The 16,981-nt window shown below is 41.9% G+C and overlaps 1 protein-coding gene across 2 annotated transcripts in view; it reads left to right on the top strand.

The window, feature by feature from the left end:
• Positions 1–1,583: 1,583 nt before the first annotated feature.
• SLC25A53 (solute carrier family 25 member 53) overlaps positions 1,584–16,981 on the top strand; it is a 57,959-nt gene continuing 42,561 nt past the window's right edge. For both annotated transcript variants that reach the window (XM_027533479.1, XM_027533478.1), the window contains exon 1: positions 1,584–1,901. The gene's annotated coding sequence lies outside the window, so the exon portion shown is untranslated. The remainder of the gene's footprint in view (positions 1,902–16,981) is intronic.

The following is a 16,981-nucleotide window of genomic DNA, read 5'->3' as shown; positions in this document are numbered from 1 at the left end:
GTGTGGCACAGTGGGGTACAATAATTGAGTTCATTATGACTTGCTATTTTAGTCATCTTTGCAGCCAACCTTCAGGGGAGAGACCCTTGCTTTATTGTCTGCTGTCCTTCTGCCTCTGAAGAGAACTTAGCCTTCCTGACCTGCACGGATATTGAGGGAACTCTTATGGAAAAGAAGAGCACTCACAAAGAATTTATGGCAGTTTTCTCAGTGATACTTGAGAAGGGTCAAGTCATATCTAAAGTGCCTTCCCTGGTAGCTCAGATGGTAAAGAATCTGCCTGCAACGCAAGAGACCTGGGTTTGATCCTTGGGTAGGGAAGATCCCCTGGAGTAGGGGATGGCAACCCACTCCAGTATTCTTGCCTGGAGAATTCCATGGACAGAGGAGCCTTGTGGGCTATGGTCCACAGAATCAGAAAGAGTCAGACACGACTGAGCAACTAACGCACACAAGACAAATCAGAGTTTTAAGTCTAGGCTCTATTTGTTAGTAGCTCTGAGTTATCTGCAATCTCACAGTTCTGAATTTTCTTAGTTGCTTAGAAAAACAAAGGAGGGGAGAGAAGAATAATACAACTACTACCAATGATCATGAGGATTAAACAACAGAAATGGATGTAAAGCACTTAATATAGTACCTAGTTCACAGATAATCAAATGTTAACCATGATTATCATTTACTATTTATCAGCTAGAAGGTCTTAACTGAGAAAACATATCCACAAACGTCAATAATTGTAATTTCTATTCCAATATACCACTTAACTCTTTGCTAGGCAATGTTCTAGGTGCTTCTTGCATATAACTTTTAAAATTCTCACTACAACTCTAGAGGTAGATCTTAGTATTATACCCATTTTACAGATGAGGAAGTCAAGGAATAGCGTGCTTAAATCCTTTAACCAAGATTCCATGGTTGGATAAATGGTAGAGTGGAGATTCAAACCCAAAAAGCCTGGTTTACAAAATCGGTACCCTTAACCATTGAGGCATGCGGTTAAATAGTCAGACAAGAACTAAAAGGAGATGGGAAATGGAGGGTAGAAAAGGCACAGGATCAAGGTGAACAGTCAAAAACAGCAAATTTAGAGTGTCAGTTGGTTCAGAAACTTAAAAGGCATCATTGTGAACTGTTCATGTTGTCAACTTAACAAGTATATTAAGGTCTTATTTATAAATGAGTAGGTAAGCTTACAAGCCAATTTACAAGCAAGTTGCAAAAATGAGATAACTATAACTGAGGGACCTGCTTGCGTGCTAAATCGGGTCGGACTCTGTGCAACCCTATAGATTACAGCACGCCAGATTATGGGAGTGGGTTGCCATTCCTAGGGATCGAACCTGCGTTTCTTATGTTCCTGCATTAGCCGGCAGATTCTCTACCACTAGTGCCACCAGGGAAGCCTGTAACTAGAGGTCCCACCTTTCACGTCTTTTACCACGTAAGTGTCGGGGATCTCCCCATGATGCAATCTGCCTGCCAGGGGTTGTCCAACAAACATGGACGTGAAGGGGTTAATGCCGGGGTTCGGGGGTGGAACAAGCGGAAGCGAATAGGATTGTGGGAGCTCCTTTGTACGTCGCCCCAGGGCATCTGGGAAATATGCAGTGCTCTTCTCTATTATGACCGATCCTAAGTAAGGGCCACCGGCTAACTGAGTCTGGCCGCTCCGGCGCAGCTTCTCTCCGAGGCTGGAAAGCAGGGGCTGTCAGCCGGCACCAGGAGAGCAGAGGAGGCGGAAGTTTGTAACACTTGTTTTGGGCGGAAGGTGTAGGCACGTCCTGGCCTCCAGTCGCGCTGGAACAGGGGAACCGCAGTGAAAGGGGGTGAGGAGTCGGGGGAACTGACAGCCTGACGGACCCGGCGGCGAGAAGTGATGACAAGGGTGTCGGAAGAGGGTATGTAATTGTGTAGGTGATGAGTGTGTGAATCTTCTTTGTAGTGTTTGGGGATAGGGGAGGTGGCGAACAGATGAATGGAAGGTAAAATCAGCAGAGTGAAAAAACATTTTGTTGGCGGGGCACCGGCACATGCGAATTGTACCTATATGGGATGATTTTATTGGAGTGATTTTATTGAGCCCCTGGTTTCAGATTCTACTTTGGACGAGTTGACTCCCTTTTAACAAATTACCAAGCACTTGCGCTGTTTTGGGTACTGCACTGGAAGCTCTGTGTGAGGAAAGGAATTAACCTTTTTCCTCGACCATTACAGCCTGTCAGTTACAGTATGCATTTGGAGACAGGCAGTTACAATACAAGGAGATAAAGTGTTTTGAAAACCTGTCGGGGGCCACAAACGCTCCAGAGGGTGCCATCTGGGATGGTCTTTGATGTGATGATTTGACATATATTTTAAAGATAAAATACACAGGGGGGAACTATGTGCAGTTTTCTCCAAGCACATTCCCTTCCTGGTTAGCTCAGCTATCTGGAGTGTGACTGAGTATCACTTAAGGCCCAAACTCGTTTATACCTGGTGAGAGCATTTATCCATCACAGTGGTACTTCCAGGACCCCTGCTGGAGAGTCAGTCTTACCAGAGAGCAAGACCTCCCTTTACATGCATAGTCTGCAAGCTCTGCTGCTGCTGCTGCCAAGTCGCTTCAGTCGTGTCTGATTCTGTGCGATCCCATAGAGGGAAGCCAACCAGGTTCCCCTGTCCCTGGGATTCTCCAGGCAAGAACACTGGAGTGGGTTTCCATTTCCTGCTCTAATGCATGAAAGTGAAAAGTGAAAGGGAAGTCGCTCAGTCGTGTCCAACTCTTAGCGACCCCATGGACTGCATCCTACCAGGCTCCTCCGTCCATGGGATTTTCCAGGCAAGAGTACTGGAGTGGGTTGCCATTGCTTTCTCCGAGCTCTGGGTAGTACTAAAGTGGCAGAACTCAAGGGCTGTCTGGTCTAATCATTTGAAACGCTTCTGTGCCAGCTGTTTGGTTTTCTAGAAAACTCAGTTCACAGCTGGGAATTGTGGATTTACTTGAAATTCTAAGCAATTCTTTTAAAACTTTTGAATCATCATACCTGCTGCTTTGTTTGCCAGAGAAACAGCAGTATAGCAGGCAGTCCAAGTCAGTGGTTCTCAAACTTTCCTGTGCATCAGAATCAGCTGGAGGACTTGCTAGAGCTCAGATTGCTGAATTCCACCAAAGAGTTGCTAATTCAGTGGGTCTGGCATTTGCCCCCAAATTTATGTTTCCTACAAGTTCCCAGGAGATGCTGATACTGCTCATTCTGGGCGTTCTCGGAACACACTTAGAGAAGTACTAGTCTAAACAGAACTGAGATTAGTAACCAGAAAGGACATCTCTAGGGGAGAGTAAGCATATTCCTAAAGGTTAAACAAGTCTGAATTAAGCCATGTTAGATATGAAATAAAACAGATGTGTTTTGGTTGTTCATTTGTATGTTTTAAATGGATGAGCAAAGATGAATCTTCTTGAACTAAACAAAGTAAAATTTGCATCAGTTTTTTTTCACTCATGGGGATCAGAGTTTCTTAAATCATTTAAAAAACACAATAGTTGTTTTCTTTTCAGATCCCTTTCTGAGTTATATTCAAATAGGTAGTTATTTGTGCTCCTCAGATGGCTCTAGTGATAAAGAACTCGCCTGCCAATGCAGGAGACATAAGAGATATGGGTTCAAACACTGGGTCGGGAAGATTCTCTGGATGAGGGCGTGGCAATCCATTCCAGTATTCTTGCCTGGAGAATCCCATGGACAGAGGAGCCTGGTGGGCTACAGTCCATGGAGTCACAAAGAGGCAGACATTGACTGAAGCTACTTAGCACACGGGCACACACACAGCTAGTTATTTATAGAACTCACACTTGTGTCATCACCAAAAAAAAATGATGTGTTCTAACTTCTGGTAATTATGTTTGAAGTTAAAAAGTGAAAGGACAGTTGGGACAATCTAATCAACACAGAAATAGTTGTATAAGGAGCCAGAACTGAGATAGTGTGATAAGTAGTTTATTTTTGATTTTTTCACCCTCAATGAAATCCCTCCCTCTTCAGAAGAAATAGTCAGTTTATTCACTCTAGAGCACAAAGGGAACAAGAAACCTTACTGTGCCAGAGATTAACATGAAACCTTATTTTATAGATTGACCTAAACAGCCTACTGGAGGGTTGCTGTTGTTGTTAGGCACTAAGTCATGTCCAATTCTTTTGTGACCCCATGGGCTGTAGCCCACCAGGCTCCTCTGTCCATGGGATTCCTCAGGCAAGAATACTGGAGTGGGTTGCCATTTCCTTCTCCAGGGGATCTTCCTCATTAGGGATGGAACGCAGGTCTCCTGCATTGGCAGGTAGATGCTTTACTACTGTGTCACCAGGGAATGGCAGTCCGTAGTTCTGCCTACCCTCCAAACTCTTCCATGGGCCTGAAAAAGATCAGGACACATTTTTCAGAAATGTCACTCATTCTAGACCTGTTAGTGTTGGCTCCCAAATCTCTCCCCAGGCCAGTTATGAAGCAAAACAAAACCTCAAGACCAATCATGAAGACATACATAAAATGCACATAAAAAAGTCCAAATAAACTGGCTTAGGTCTACTGTGAGCTTTTTCAGTGACCAGCAAGATGCTAGGATGACGAGTGACCTGGATGTTTCAGAAGTCTGAAGGTCTTCCAGTACAAGGGAATCAGCAGGACACTGTAAGGGTAGGAAAAAGTTTTCTTCTACTGTCTCAAGGTCCCTGGCTGGGTCTGAAAATTAAGCTGACAAAGACAGATTAACAATAGAGAAGCATACAAATGTATTTAATGTAAGTTTTACATGACATTGGAGCTGTCACAGGCAAATAAAGACCCAGAGAAACTGAGTTCAGTATTTTATGCTGACTTCCCAGGTGGCATGACTTAGTGGCTAAACAAACAACAAAATTTTATGCTAGGTTTGACAAAGAGTGGGAAATCATGGGGAAATAAGACAAATTAAGGAGTACAAGGGAAGTATAGTAAACTGGGGGAGACTTAGCAAGTCCTGTTTGTTAGGATTTTCTCTGCATCCTTTTGTATTTGGAGAGAAAAATTATCCTCTCCTCTGGATATAAGGAGGGAACCTCTCACATGAGGATTTTATGACTTGTTTCAGGAGAGAAGAGGGGCAAAGAGGTCAAGTGACCTTGTTTCTACTATTTACTCAAACTCCTTCAGCTTTAAAATATTCAGTATGCCATGGCACCATATTTTGGGGTAGCATGTTCTGAACCCTATCAGTAATCACACACATGACTCTTGAATATCAAATAAATTTCACATATGGTTGATGAGTTGTACACTGATTCCTCCCCTCCTCACCAGTCCTCATCTCTGCCTAATTTGCACTTAGTCTTATAGACAGTATAGTTTTCAATGGAATGTGAGGGGATAAAAAGAAATAAAAGAAACCTGTGTTAGTTTGAACTATGCATCACTGTGTCCTAAGTGATTCCTAAGTAGGAATGATTGAATTTTGTTGCTCAAGCACTCAGTAGCTTATGGATCCTGAGAGCAGACCGATGGATGCTAAAGGGAATTTGCGGCCAGGTGTGTCAGAGCAGCTGAATTCAGATTCAGACAAGATTTCTTCTAATCCAGACTTCCTGCTTGTTACGGCTGATTCCCTAAACAACTTTATTTTTTATTTTTGGCTGCGTTGGTTCTTCGTTGTGACACGTGGGCTTCTGTAGTTGCAGCAGGCAGGCTTAGTTGCCTTATGGCATGTGGGATCTTAGTTCCCCGACCAAGGATAAAACCCATGTCCCCTGCATTGGAAGGCAGATTCTTAACCACTGGACTGCCAGGAAGTCCCTAACTGTAAATCAGTATGTGTCTCTAACCTGAAGTGGAGTGAGGTTTTCAATCTGGCACTTAACCACAAGGTATGGATGTCATTGTTTTCTTTGGAATGTTTTTTCTGAGGATGAGAATTCTTACATCAAATGAATGAGAACTATAAAGGAGAGGGGAGATGGGTAGTTATCATAGTTAATGTCATGTTGTTTCTTTGAAAAATAAGATTAGAAAAAAAACAGGAGGAAGAGACACAAATATATTCTAGAATCTGGAATCTGCAACTGATGAGCCAGTTGCTAGGTGTATAACTTACTGCTTTTCCCACAGTAGAGGCCTAAACAACCATGTGCCTGCAGCCAGGTTGCCCTTAGATCCTGTGACCTGTTGGAGACAGGAGAGTTATTGCTACTACGTATCATGATGACTTTTCTGTACTTGGTAATATGATGAAGAAACCCTGATAACCTACTCATATATATATATGTATATATACACATACATATACACATACACACACACACATAAATATATGTAGTATCTATGGGAGCATTTTAATAGCTTTCAGAGATCCAAAGAACTCATATAATTGTCTTCCAAAACTGCATGTAAAAGTCTTACTGAAAGCTGGAGATCAGAAGATCAGAAATGGCCTTGCCAGAAATGTGTTTTCTAATTTCAAGGTTCTTAGAGGAGTCACCCGGAGAAGGCAATGACAACCCACTCCAGTACTCTTGCCTGGAAAATCCCATGGACAGAGGGGCCTGATAGGCTGCAGTCCATGGGGTCACTAGGAGTCAGACACGACTGAGCGACTTCACTTTCAATTTTCACTTTCATGCATTGAATAAGGAAATGGCAACCCACTCCAGTGTTCTTGCCTGGAGAATCCCAGGGATGGGGGAGCCTGGTGGGCTGCCGTCTATGGGGTCGCACAGAGTCTGACATGACTGAAGTGACTTAGCAGCAGCAGCAGCAGAGGAGTCACCAGTGCGCTGCAGCTGAAGACCACCAGGAACATACCTGTGGTTGAGCAAGTCGGTTGCTTACTTAGTGAGTCAAGGCAGAATGCACACCATGGGGAGCTGGTGGAATATCTCAGAGGGTGTTAGAAAGGACTTATCATAGGATTTGGACTTGTATTAGGTGATTTGGGGCAGAATTTAAAGAAGTGAGGCTTCATTCTGAATTGCATTGTTAGGAAGCAACAGACTATACATAGGGATAATTCCATGATTGGGTATCTTGATTAATCTTATCTAGCAGCAGCAGCAGCAGCAGCAGGAGAATAGACTAGAAAGAGGCTAATTGGTAAAGTAGCAGCTATTAGCCAGGATAGGAGGGTGTTTTGGCCATTTTGTGGTTTGATCAAAGTTGGCATTTTGTCTCTTTTCAGACATGGATGCAGTAGTCTTGATTTTGTCACAGAGTGGCCTTGTTTGATGTTTATGGTCTGTGAAATTGGTTATATTACACTCATCAGGAGAACACCAAGACCTAGCTGAGGGCCAGGACAGCTCCCATATGTCAGTGGCTGCTTTTCTCCTCAGAGTTAGTGCCTAGTCCAGCAGCCTATAGGAGACCAAATTTCCTCTCTGCCAGGAGCTGTATATAGCAGAGAAATGGTTAGATGTATTGAATAGGAAAGATTGAGGGCTGGGTGTAGATGAAAGCATCTAGTTACCCTCTATCAGAACTTAGGGGCCTCAATGAGAAATAACAGTCTTCTAAGGTGTTTTGCTAAAAAAAAGAAAAATCATCGGAGTATACTTCAGCAAGATAAATGGATGAGAGGGAAAACATTGTCTTTTTCAGAGATGGCCAGAACAGTATGTCTCATCCCATGCTTTCTTCTATAATGTGACCTTGCCACTCTTCCATTGAGAAGTAGGTTTAACGTCCCCTCTGCTTTAAATCTGGACAGACTTCTATTGTCTAAATCAACATAATAGGAAGAAATGAGACTCTGTGACTTCTGAGGCCATAAGAGGCAGCATGGCTTGTGACTTATCTTCAGGGACATTGATCTTTAGAGTCCTAAGCTGCCATGTAAGAAGTCTGACTTCCTTGAGGCTGCCTTGTTTTGAGGAAGCCTAAGCCTATGGTGAGGCTACCTACAGGTCCTCTGGTCAGCAGCCTCAGCTGACGTCCCAGCTAATAGCAAACATCAACCAGAAGACCAGAGAACGAAGACACCTCTAGATGATTAGAGTCCCCAAGCTGTTGTGTCTTCCCAGCTGAGACTCAATACCTCATGGAGTAGAAGCAAGACATCCCTGCCATATCCTGAGTTCCCAAACAGAATCTGAGAGCAAATTAAAATGGTCATTTTGCACCACTGAATTTTGGATTGGTTTATCACAAAGCAACAATAACCCAAACATGGGTAGAAATGTTGGTTAACACTCAAGGAATGGAGTGAAAGGAACAAGGAAGGCAAGTAATTGTAAGAGGGAAAACAGGCTAGTGACAAAACATTTTGCTTTGCATTTGCTGCTGCTACTGCTGGGCTCTTTGATTCCAGAGACCCCAGAGTGGACAGAAAGATGGAAGAGTTTCATTCTAAATGAAACTTCTGTAGACAATAGCATCTTCTTTTAAAATAAGATCTGGAATTATTTAGTTATTTCTTTAATTGAACATCTTGATTAAAACAAACAGAAGTATGTGGAGTTTTTTTTTCCCCCTAAGGAAACAAGTAACATTGATTACCAGTGCTTTTTAACCATGGGGCTTCCCTGGTGGCTCAGTCCCTAAAGAATCTGCCTGCAATGCAGAAGATGTGGATTCAATCCATGAGTTTGGAAGATCCCCTGGAGAAGGAAGTGGCAACCCACTCCAGTATATTTCCTGGGAAATCCCATGGACAGAGGAGCCTGGCGGGCTTCAGTCCATGGGGTCACACAGAGTCAGACACGACTGAGCAACTAAACCACCACCACTTAGTAACCAGAGGATGAGAGATGCTGGTGTCCTCTGTATCACTGCATGGGGCTGAAGGAAACCACAGTGTTATTTCCAATGACATGTATAGATGTTTTGTTCTTTTAATCTGACAGAATATGGTTCACTTTTAAAGCTTCTGTATTTGTCTATATGTTATACCCACTGCGTAAGTCATTTAATCTGTAAGTTAGAAGTCCTAGTATTTTTTGAAATTGTGTAATTGGTGAGCGCTCAATGATATTGGTTGTAAATGTTGAGTAAAACCATCAACTGACCTCGTGGTTATGGGTCAAGAGCAGAATGTCTCAATCTCTTGGTTCCTTGTAAAAATGCATGTGAATTTGGTGTTTGACTCTTTCAGTGTGTTCCAGCCACGCTGAACGCCCTTATTGGAACCTTGATCATCCATTTACTACTATTTGTTCTGCTTACTCCCTCTGTACATTCTTCCTTGAAAACTATCCCTATCTGTTCACACATACCCCAATCTTTTGTAATGCTAAAGGCCCAAGTCAGACAGTACCACTTGTTTGGAAACCTAGATCTCGTGTTCTCTTGGTCACCTTTCCCTGTTTTACTTTTCTGTCACCTTCAGTTTTGCATTGTAGTTATCTGGAACTGTTTCTGACCTTCCTACTAGTCTGTGAGCCCCTGGAAAACAGAATCTATATTAGATTGATTTAGGAGTTCCCCACAACTGCAAGATGGATGTTTTGTTCATCTTTAGGGACTGCAGAGAGGACACCTGAGCCTGGACATGCTAATGAAGATCATACATCTAATTTGTAGCAGAGCTAGGGCCAGAACCCAGGTTTCCTAATTTACAACTTGATGTTCTCTACTAGATGAAGAAGGAAAAGGGGGTAGAGGAAAAGAGGGACGAAGTAGTATGCTTCATGAGCACAAACCTTTGTATCTGTTTAATTCAGTGCTGCATCCCCACTGCGTAGAACAGTGCCTGGCACATAGTGCACACTCAAAAAATATTTACTGAAATAACTAGTGATTGGGGTAAATAGGCATTCAGGTACAGGGATGATGTACAATGACCTTAGGGGGCATAGGTATTGTTTACTTATCACAAGTTCTTATCTCATGTGTTGTCCTGATGCAGGAAAGAATAAACAGAAAGCCCCCCCCCCAAAAAAAAAATCCAGCTTTTCCTGCACTGGTATTTTCCCACTGCTCTCTTGTACCACTTATCTTTCCCTGGTAGCAATTCTAAGGACTGTCAGACAGCTCCCACTGAGCTCTTTCATCAGTGTTCTGATAAAAGAAAAATATGATGTACCGAACACAAAATGTCTTCATTTTATGTAAAAACCTTCTTGGGAAAGTTAGTATTTCTTTAAAAGATAAAAAAGGCTTAGCTCATTACTAATGGCTGCCTTTTAGTGGCCTTGCTGGGGACATCCCATTGGGACAATGTGGCTGGAATCTAGAGTTGCCAAGAGGGCCTGCTCTCTCAGTAGAGATGACCCCAGGTAATGGAGGCCATAGGTATGGCTGAAAGACAAGAAAGAGAATGGATAAAACCACATACCTTTTAGTCCCCTGTACTCGCTGGCCTGTGGTCATCATCCTGGTAACTCCTACCTCAAATCTCACTAAAGAAAATCACCTGCTGTCCCCTCTCAATCTGATTTCTTCCTCCTTGTCTTTGCTTATTGTGTTCTGAAAAAGGTATCTTTTCCTTAGCTCTATTCCAATCTTTCTTCTTCTTAATTCTTACCCCCAGGGTGAAAGTGATTTTGTACAAATTTATATAGGAAAATCATCTCCTTCTCTGTGATACCTGAAAGTACAGTTTCTAAGATTTAAAATCTAAGGCAGGGATTTCCCTGGTGGTCCAGTGGCTAAGACTCCATGCTCCCAATGCAGAGGGCCTGGGTTTGATCCCTGGTCAGGAAACTATTAATAGATACCACATGCCACAACCAAGAGTTCACATGCCACAACTAAAGATCCTGTGTGCCACAGCTAAGACCCAGCGCAGCCAAATAAATGAATTAATTAAAATAAAATTTTAAAGTGACTAAAATCCAGGGTGAAGGGAGTGGGACTAGGAAACACACTTTGGCCTCAGTCTAGTCCAAAGCCACATGGTTTATAAGAACCCTCGATCTGAAGAGTTAAGGGTGCTCGCTCAGATGAATAGCACAGCCTCTGGGGGAAGACTGCCTGTTTTGCAGTTTGGGCTCCATGCTCTGTAGGCTTTGGTGACTTTGGGCAAGTTATTCAACCTGTCTGTGCTGTAGTTTTCTTATCTGTTAGATAGAGATGTGTTAGGGGGATTTGCAGAGTTAATATAGGTGAAGCACTTAGGATGGTGCCTGGCAAACAGTAAGTGCTATTTATTTATTTTTAAATATTAGAGTATAGTTGATTTGCAGTGTTGTGTTGGTTTTGGGTGTACAGCAAAGTGATTCAGTTATACATATACATATATCCACTCTTTTCAGATTATTTCCCCATATAGCTTACTACAGAATATTGAGTAGGGTTCCCTGTGCTATACAGGAGGTCCTTGTTGATTATCTGTTTTATATATAGCAGTGTGTATATGTTAATGTCAAACTCCTGATTTATCCCTCCCCCACCTTTCTCCTTTGGTAACCATAAGTATGTTTTTGAAGTCTGTGAATCAGTTTTGTTTTGAGTTGTTTGTTTGTTTTGTTTTGGCCACACTGCATGGCATGCAGGACCTTAGTTCCCTGATTCGGGATAAAACCTGTGCCCCCTGCAGTGGAAGCACAGAGTCCTCACCACTAGACCACCAGGGAATTCCCCTGTTTCTGTTCTGAAATAAGTTCATTTGTATCATTTTTTTTAGATTCCACCTATTAGTGATATCATATGGTATTTGTCTTTCTCTTTCTGATGTATTTCCCTTAGTATGATAATCTATAGATTCATCCATGTTTAAACAGTAAGTACTGTTTAAATGTTAGGTGTTATATCTGTCGTTATTATTATTATTAAAGTTATTAAAACAGACTTTTGTGTGTATGTGCCATCAGGAGCTTAAGGGAAGATGTAAGTGGCACCCCACATGTAATAAATAAGTGTTGAAAGTGAAAGTGTTGTGTAGCTCAGTTGTGTCCAACTCTTTGTGACCCCATGGACTGTAGCCCACAGGCTTCTCTGTCCATGGGATTTTCCAGGCAAGAATACTGGAGTGTGCTGCCATTTCCTTCTCCAAGAGATCTTCCCCACTCAGGGTTTGAACCCAGGTCTCCTGCATTGCAGGCAGATAGGTATTAGAGAAGCCAAAAATGCTGAACAGACCTAAAGAATTAAGAAATTCTAAGCGTGTTTTCAGGAGTTTTAATCTTTCACTAAAAACAAATCTCAGTTACAAGCCAGTGCTTGTAATTTTGGAGTTATTCAAGACACAGTTGCCTAATCTAAGATTAGGAAGATTGATACCTTTGTTTTCCTCTAGTTGTATAATTTAATCTCTTACATTTAGGCCTTTGATCAATTTGGAGTTACTTTTTACATACAACATGAAGTGGGAGTCCAACTTCATTCTTTTACATGTTAATATCTAGTTGTTCCAGCACCATCTGTTGAAAAGGCTATTCTTTCTTGAGTGGTCTTGGCACCCTTTGTTGAAAATCAATCGCTGTGAAAGTCTGAGTTTATTTCTGGACTGTCAGTTCTATTTCTCTGATCTCTCTGTTCTATTTCTCTGATCTCTCTGTTTAACCTCCCCCAGTACCAGTCTTAATTACTATAGCTTTGGGGTATTTTTTGAAATTATGAACTGTGAGTCATCTTCTTTTTATTTTTCCAAGATTGCTTTGGTTGTTCTGGACCCTTTGAATTTTCATGTGATTTTAGGATCATCTCATCTGTTTCAGCAAGACAGCTAGAATTTTGATAGGGATTGCAGTGAATCTGTAGAAAAATTTATGGAGTATTGCCATATTAACAATATTAAGTCTTCTGATCAATGGGCGCAGGATTCTTTATATTTGGGGTCACAAAGAGTCAGGCATGACTGAGCGACTTTCCCTTTCATACTTCCATACATATACAAGTCTTGCACATCTTTTGTTAAGTTGAAAGTGAAAGTCAGTCATGTCCAACTCTTTGTGACCCCATGGATGTTACAGTCCATGGACCAGCTGAGCCACCAGGGAAGCTCAAAAATAGTGAAGTGGGTAGTCTATCCCTTCTCCAGCAGGTCTTCATGACCCAGGAATCAAATTGGAGTCTCCTGCATTGCAGGCAGATTCTTTACCAGCTGAACTACCAGGGAAGCCCCTTTGTTAAATTAGTTCCTAAGTAATTTTTATGCTATTATAAATGGAATTGTTTCATTAATTTCCTGTTTGGAGTGTTCATTGCTAGTACAGTTGATTTTTGTATGTTGACCTGAAACCTTGCTGATTTTATTAGTTATAATTGTATTTTTATGATTCCTTTGGATTTTATGTGTAAAATATCATACCACCTATAAATACTTCTTTTCCAACATAGATGTTTTACATATCTTTTTCTCTTTTCATTGCCCTGGCTAGAACCCCCAACACAATGTGAAATACAAGTGGCAAGAATGGAAATCCGTGTCTTGTTTCTGGTTTTATGATGTGTCTAGGTGTGATTTTCTTTGAGTTTATCTTGGAATTTGTTGAGCTTCACAGATGTATAGATTCATGTTTTTCATCAATTTTGGAGAATATCAGGCATGTTTTCTTCAAATATACTTTCTGTCCCTTTCTCTTTCTCTCCTTCTGGGACTCATTATGTGTATGTTGGTATGCTCATAGGTCTCTGAAGCTCTGTGAATTTTTCTTCATTCTTTTTTCTTTCTGTTCCTCATTCTAGTCAATCTCAATTGACCTGTCTTCAATTTTGATGATTCTTTTTTCTGCCAGCTCAAATCTGCCGTTAAACTCCTCCAATAAATATTTATTATATATTTCAACTCCAGAATTTCTGTTTGGGTCTTTTAAAAATAATTTGTCTCTTTATTGGTATGACATAAATCAAATCCCTTATGATTATACAGTGGAAGTGACAAATAGATTTAAGGGACTAAATCTGATAGACAGAGTGCCTGGTGAATTATGGACGGAGGTTCATGACATTGTACAGGAGACAGGGATCAAGACCATCCCCAAGAAAAAGAAATGCAAAAAAGCAAAATGGCTGTCTGAGGAGGCCTTACAAATAGCTGTGAAAAGAAGAGAAGTGAAAAGCAAAGGAGAAAAGGAAAGATAGACCCATTTGAGTGCAGAGTTCCAAAGAACAGCAAGGAGAGATAAGAAAGCCTTCCTCAGTGATCAGTGCAAAGAAAGAGAGGAAGACAATAGAATGGGAAAGACTAGAGATCTCTTCAAGAAAGTTAGAGATACCAAGGGAACATTTCATGCAAAGATGGGCTCAATAAAGGACAGAAATGGTATGGACCTAACAGAAGCAGAAGATATTAAGAAGAGGTGGCAAGAATACACAGAAAAACTGTACAAAAAAGATCTTCATGACCCAGATAATCACAATGGTGATCACTCACCTAGAGCAAGACATCCTGGAATGTGAAGTCAAGTGGGCCTTAGGAAGCATCACTAGAACAAAGCTAGTGGAGGTGATGGAATTCCAATTGAGCTATTTCAAATCCTAAAAGATGATGCTGTAAAAGTGCTGCTCTCAATATGCCAGCAAATTGGGAAAATTCAGCAGTGGCCACAGAACTGGAAAAGGTCAGTTTTCATTCCAAACCCAAAGAAAGGGAATGCCAAAGAATGATGAAACTACCACACAATTGCACTCATCTCACACACTAGTAAAGTAATGCTCAAAATTCTCCAATCCAGGCTTCAGCAATACGTGAACTGTGAACTTCCAGATGTTCAAGCTGGTTTTAGAATAGGCAGAGGAACCGGAGATCAAATTGCCGACATCCACTGGATCATCGAAAAAGCAAGCGAGTTTCAGAAAAACATCTATTTCTGCTTTATTAACTATGCCAAAGCCTTTGACTGTGTGGATCACAATAAACTGTGGAAAATTCTGAAAGAGATGGGAATACCAGACCACCTGACCTGCCTCTTGAGAAATCTGTATGCAGGTCAGGGAGTAACAGTTAGAACTGGACATGGAACAACAGACTGGTTCCAAAGAGGAAAAGGAGTACGTCATGGCTCTGTATTGTCACCCTGCTTATTTAACTTATATGCAGAGTACATCATGAGAAACGCTGGACTGGATGAAGCACAAGCTGGAATCAAGATTGCCAGGAGAAATATCAGTAACCTCAGATATGCAGATGACACTATATTTATGGCAGAAAGTGAAGAAGAACTAAAGAGCCTCTTGATGAAGGTGAAAGAGGAAAGTGAAAAAGTTGGCTTAAAGCTCAACATTCAGAAAACTAAGATCATGGCATCTGGTCCCATTACTTCATGGCAAATAGATGGAGAAACAGTGTAAACAGTGGCTGACTTTATTTTCTTGGGCTCCAAAATCACTGCAGATGGTGACTGCAGCCATGAAATTAAAAGATGCTTGCTCCTTGGAAGAAAAGCTATGGTCAACCTAGACAGCATATTAAAAATCAGAGACATTACTTTGCCAACAAAGGTCCGTCTAGTCAAAGCTATGGTTTTTTCAGCAGTCATATATGGATGTGAGTTGGACTATAAAGAAAGCTAAGCACTGAAGAATTGATGCTTTTGAACTGTGGTGTTGGAGAAGACTCTTGAGAGTCCCTTGGACTGCAGAGAAATCCAACCAGTTTATCCCAAAGGAATTCAGTCCTGAGTATTCATTGGAATGACTGATGCTGAAGCTGAAACTCCAGTACTTTGGCCATCTGATGCGAAGAACTGATTCATTTGAAAAGACCTTGATGCTGGGAAAGATTGAAGGCAGGAGGAGAAGGGGATGGACAGAGGATGAGATGGTTGGATGGTATCATTGAGTCGATGGACAGGAGTTTGAGTAAGCTCCAGGAGTTGGTGATGGACAAGGAAGCCTGGTGTGCTTGGAGTCACAAAGAGTCGGACACGACTGAGCAACTGAACTGAACTGAATTCTGTAAATTCTGTTTTTCCTGTTGTGTGTTGCCACTGAAATCTTGCCCAGATACATCACTAAGCTTGTAGCTTAGCTGTCAGCTAAAAATTGGTGGGAGTTTTTCTATAGTGTCTTGAACCAATAAACCTCCCACTTACTACAGACCAGCTCTGTGTGTATTGTGGTACACTCTCAGTGCTCTGGTAAAGTGAAAGTGAAAGTGTTAATTACTCAGTCATGTCTGACTCTTTGGGACCCTGTGGACTATAGTCCACTAGGCTCCTCTGTCCATGGGACTCTCTAGGCAAGAGTACTGGAGTGGGTTGCTATTCCCTTCTCCAAGGGATCATCCCAACCCAGGGATTAAACACAGGTATCCTTTGCATGCAGATTATTTACCATCTGAGCCGCCAGGGAATCCCCCCAGTGCTCTGGTAAGCAGTTCACAATTCTGTCTTAGCTTTCACTTCATGTTTTCACAGACTCGAGGTTAGCCAGAGGTGAGAAATGGGAGCCTTATATGTCTTTCTTGGGCAGGTACACAGCCCTTGACATGTGTGACTTTTAGATCCTTAGGAATGTATTGTGGCTTTTCAAAGACATCTGTGGATATCTGATTCCCCAAATCTTAAGTTTTTTAATCAGTCTCTTATTTTCCCACCAGGTGGTGCTAGTGAAAAGAACACGCCTGCTAACACAGGAGGCATAAGAGATGTGGGTTCAATCCCTGGGTCAGGAAGATTCCCTGGAGGAGGGCATGGCAGCCCACTCCAGTGTTCTTGCCTGGATAATCCCCTGGACAGAGGAGTATGGTCCATAGTGTTGCAAAGAGTCGGACACAACTGAAGTGACTTAGCACATTTATCTCAACAGGTATCATGGTTTAGGCAGCTGTGATGTTAAACAATTGCCACTGAAACTTTTCGGCAAATGCCCCCATAGATGTGGCTTTTCCCACTATCTCATGTCCTGCTGAGTCATGTTAAATAACTGCTAGCCATGGGAAGGAGGCTTTTTCATTGGGAGCTGACAGATCTAATAGTGATAGTGCTCTGAGGATGAGAGTTTTTCAGGCTGTTTTGAAACAGTAAAGCATCTGCCTGCAATGCAGGAGACCTGGCTTCGATCCCTGGGTCGGGAAGATCCCCTGGAGAAGGAAATGGCAAACCACTCCAGTATTCTTGCCTGGAAAATCCCATGGATGGAGGAGCCTGTTAGG

The sequence above is a fragment of the Bos indicus x Bos taurus genome, chromosome X, assembly GCF_003369695.1.
Source record: "Bos indicus x Bos taurus breed Angus x Brahman F1 hybrid chromosome X, Bos_hybrid_MaternalHap_v2.0, whole genome shotgun sequence".
Lineage (NCBI taxonomy): Eukaryota > Metazoa > Chordata > Mammalia > Artiodactyla > Bovidae > Bos > Bos indicus x Bos taurus.
Note: the sequence above shows the minus strand (reverse complement) of the source record. Positions and strands in the feature narration are given on the sequence as shown.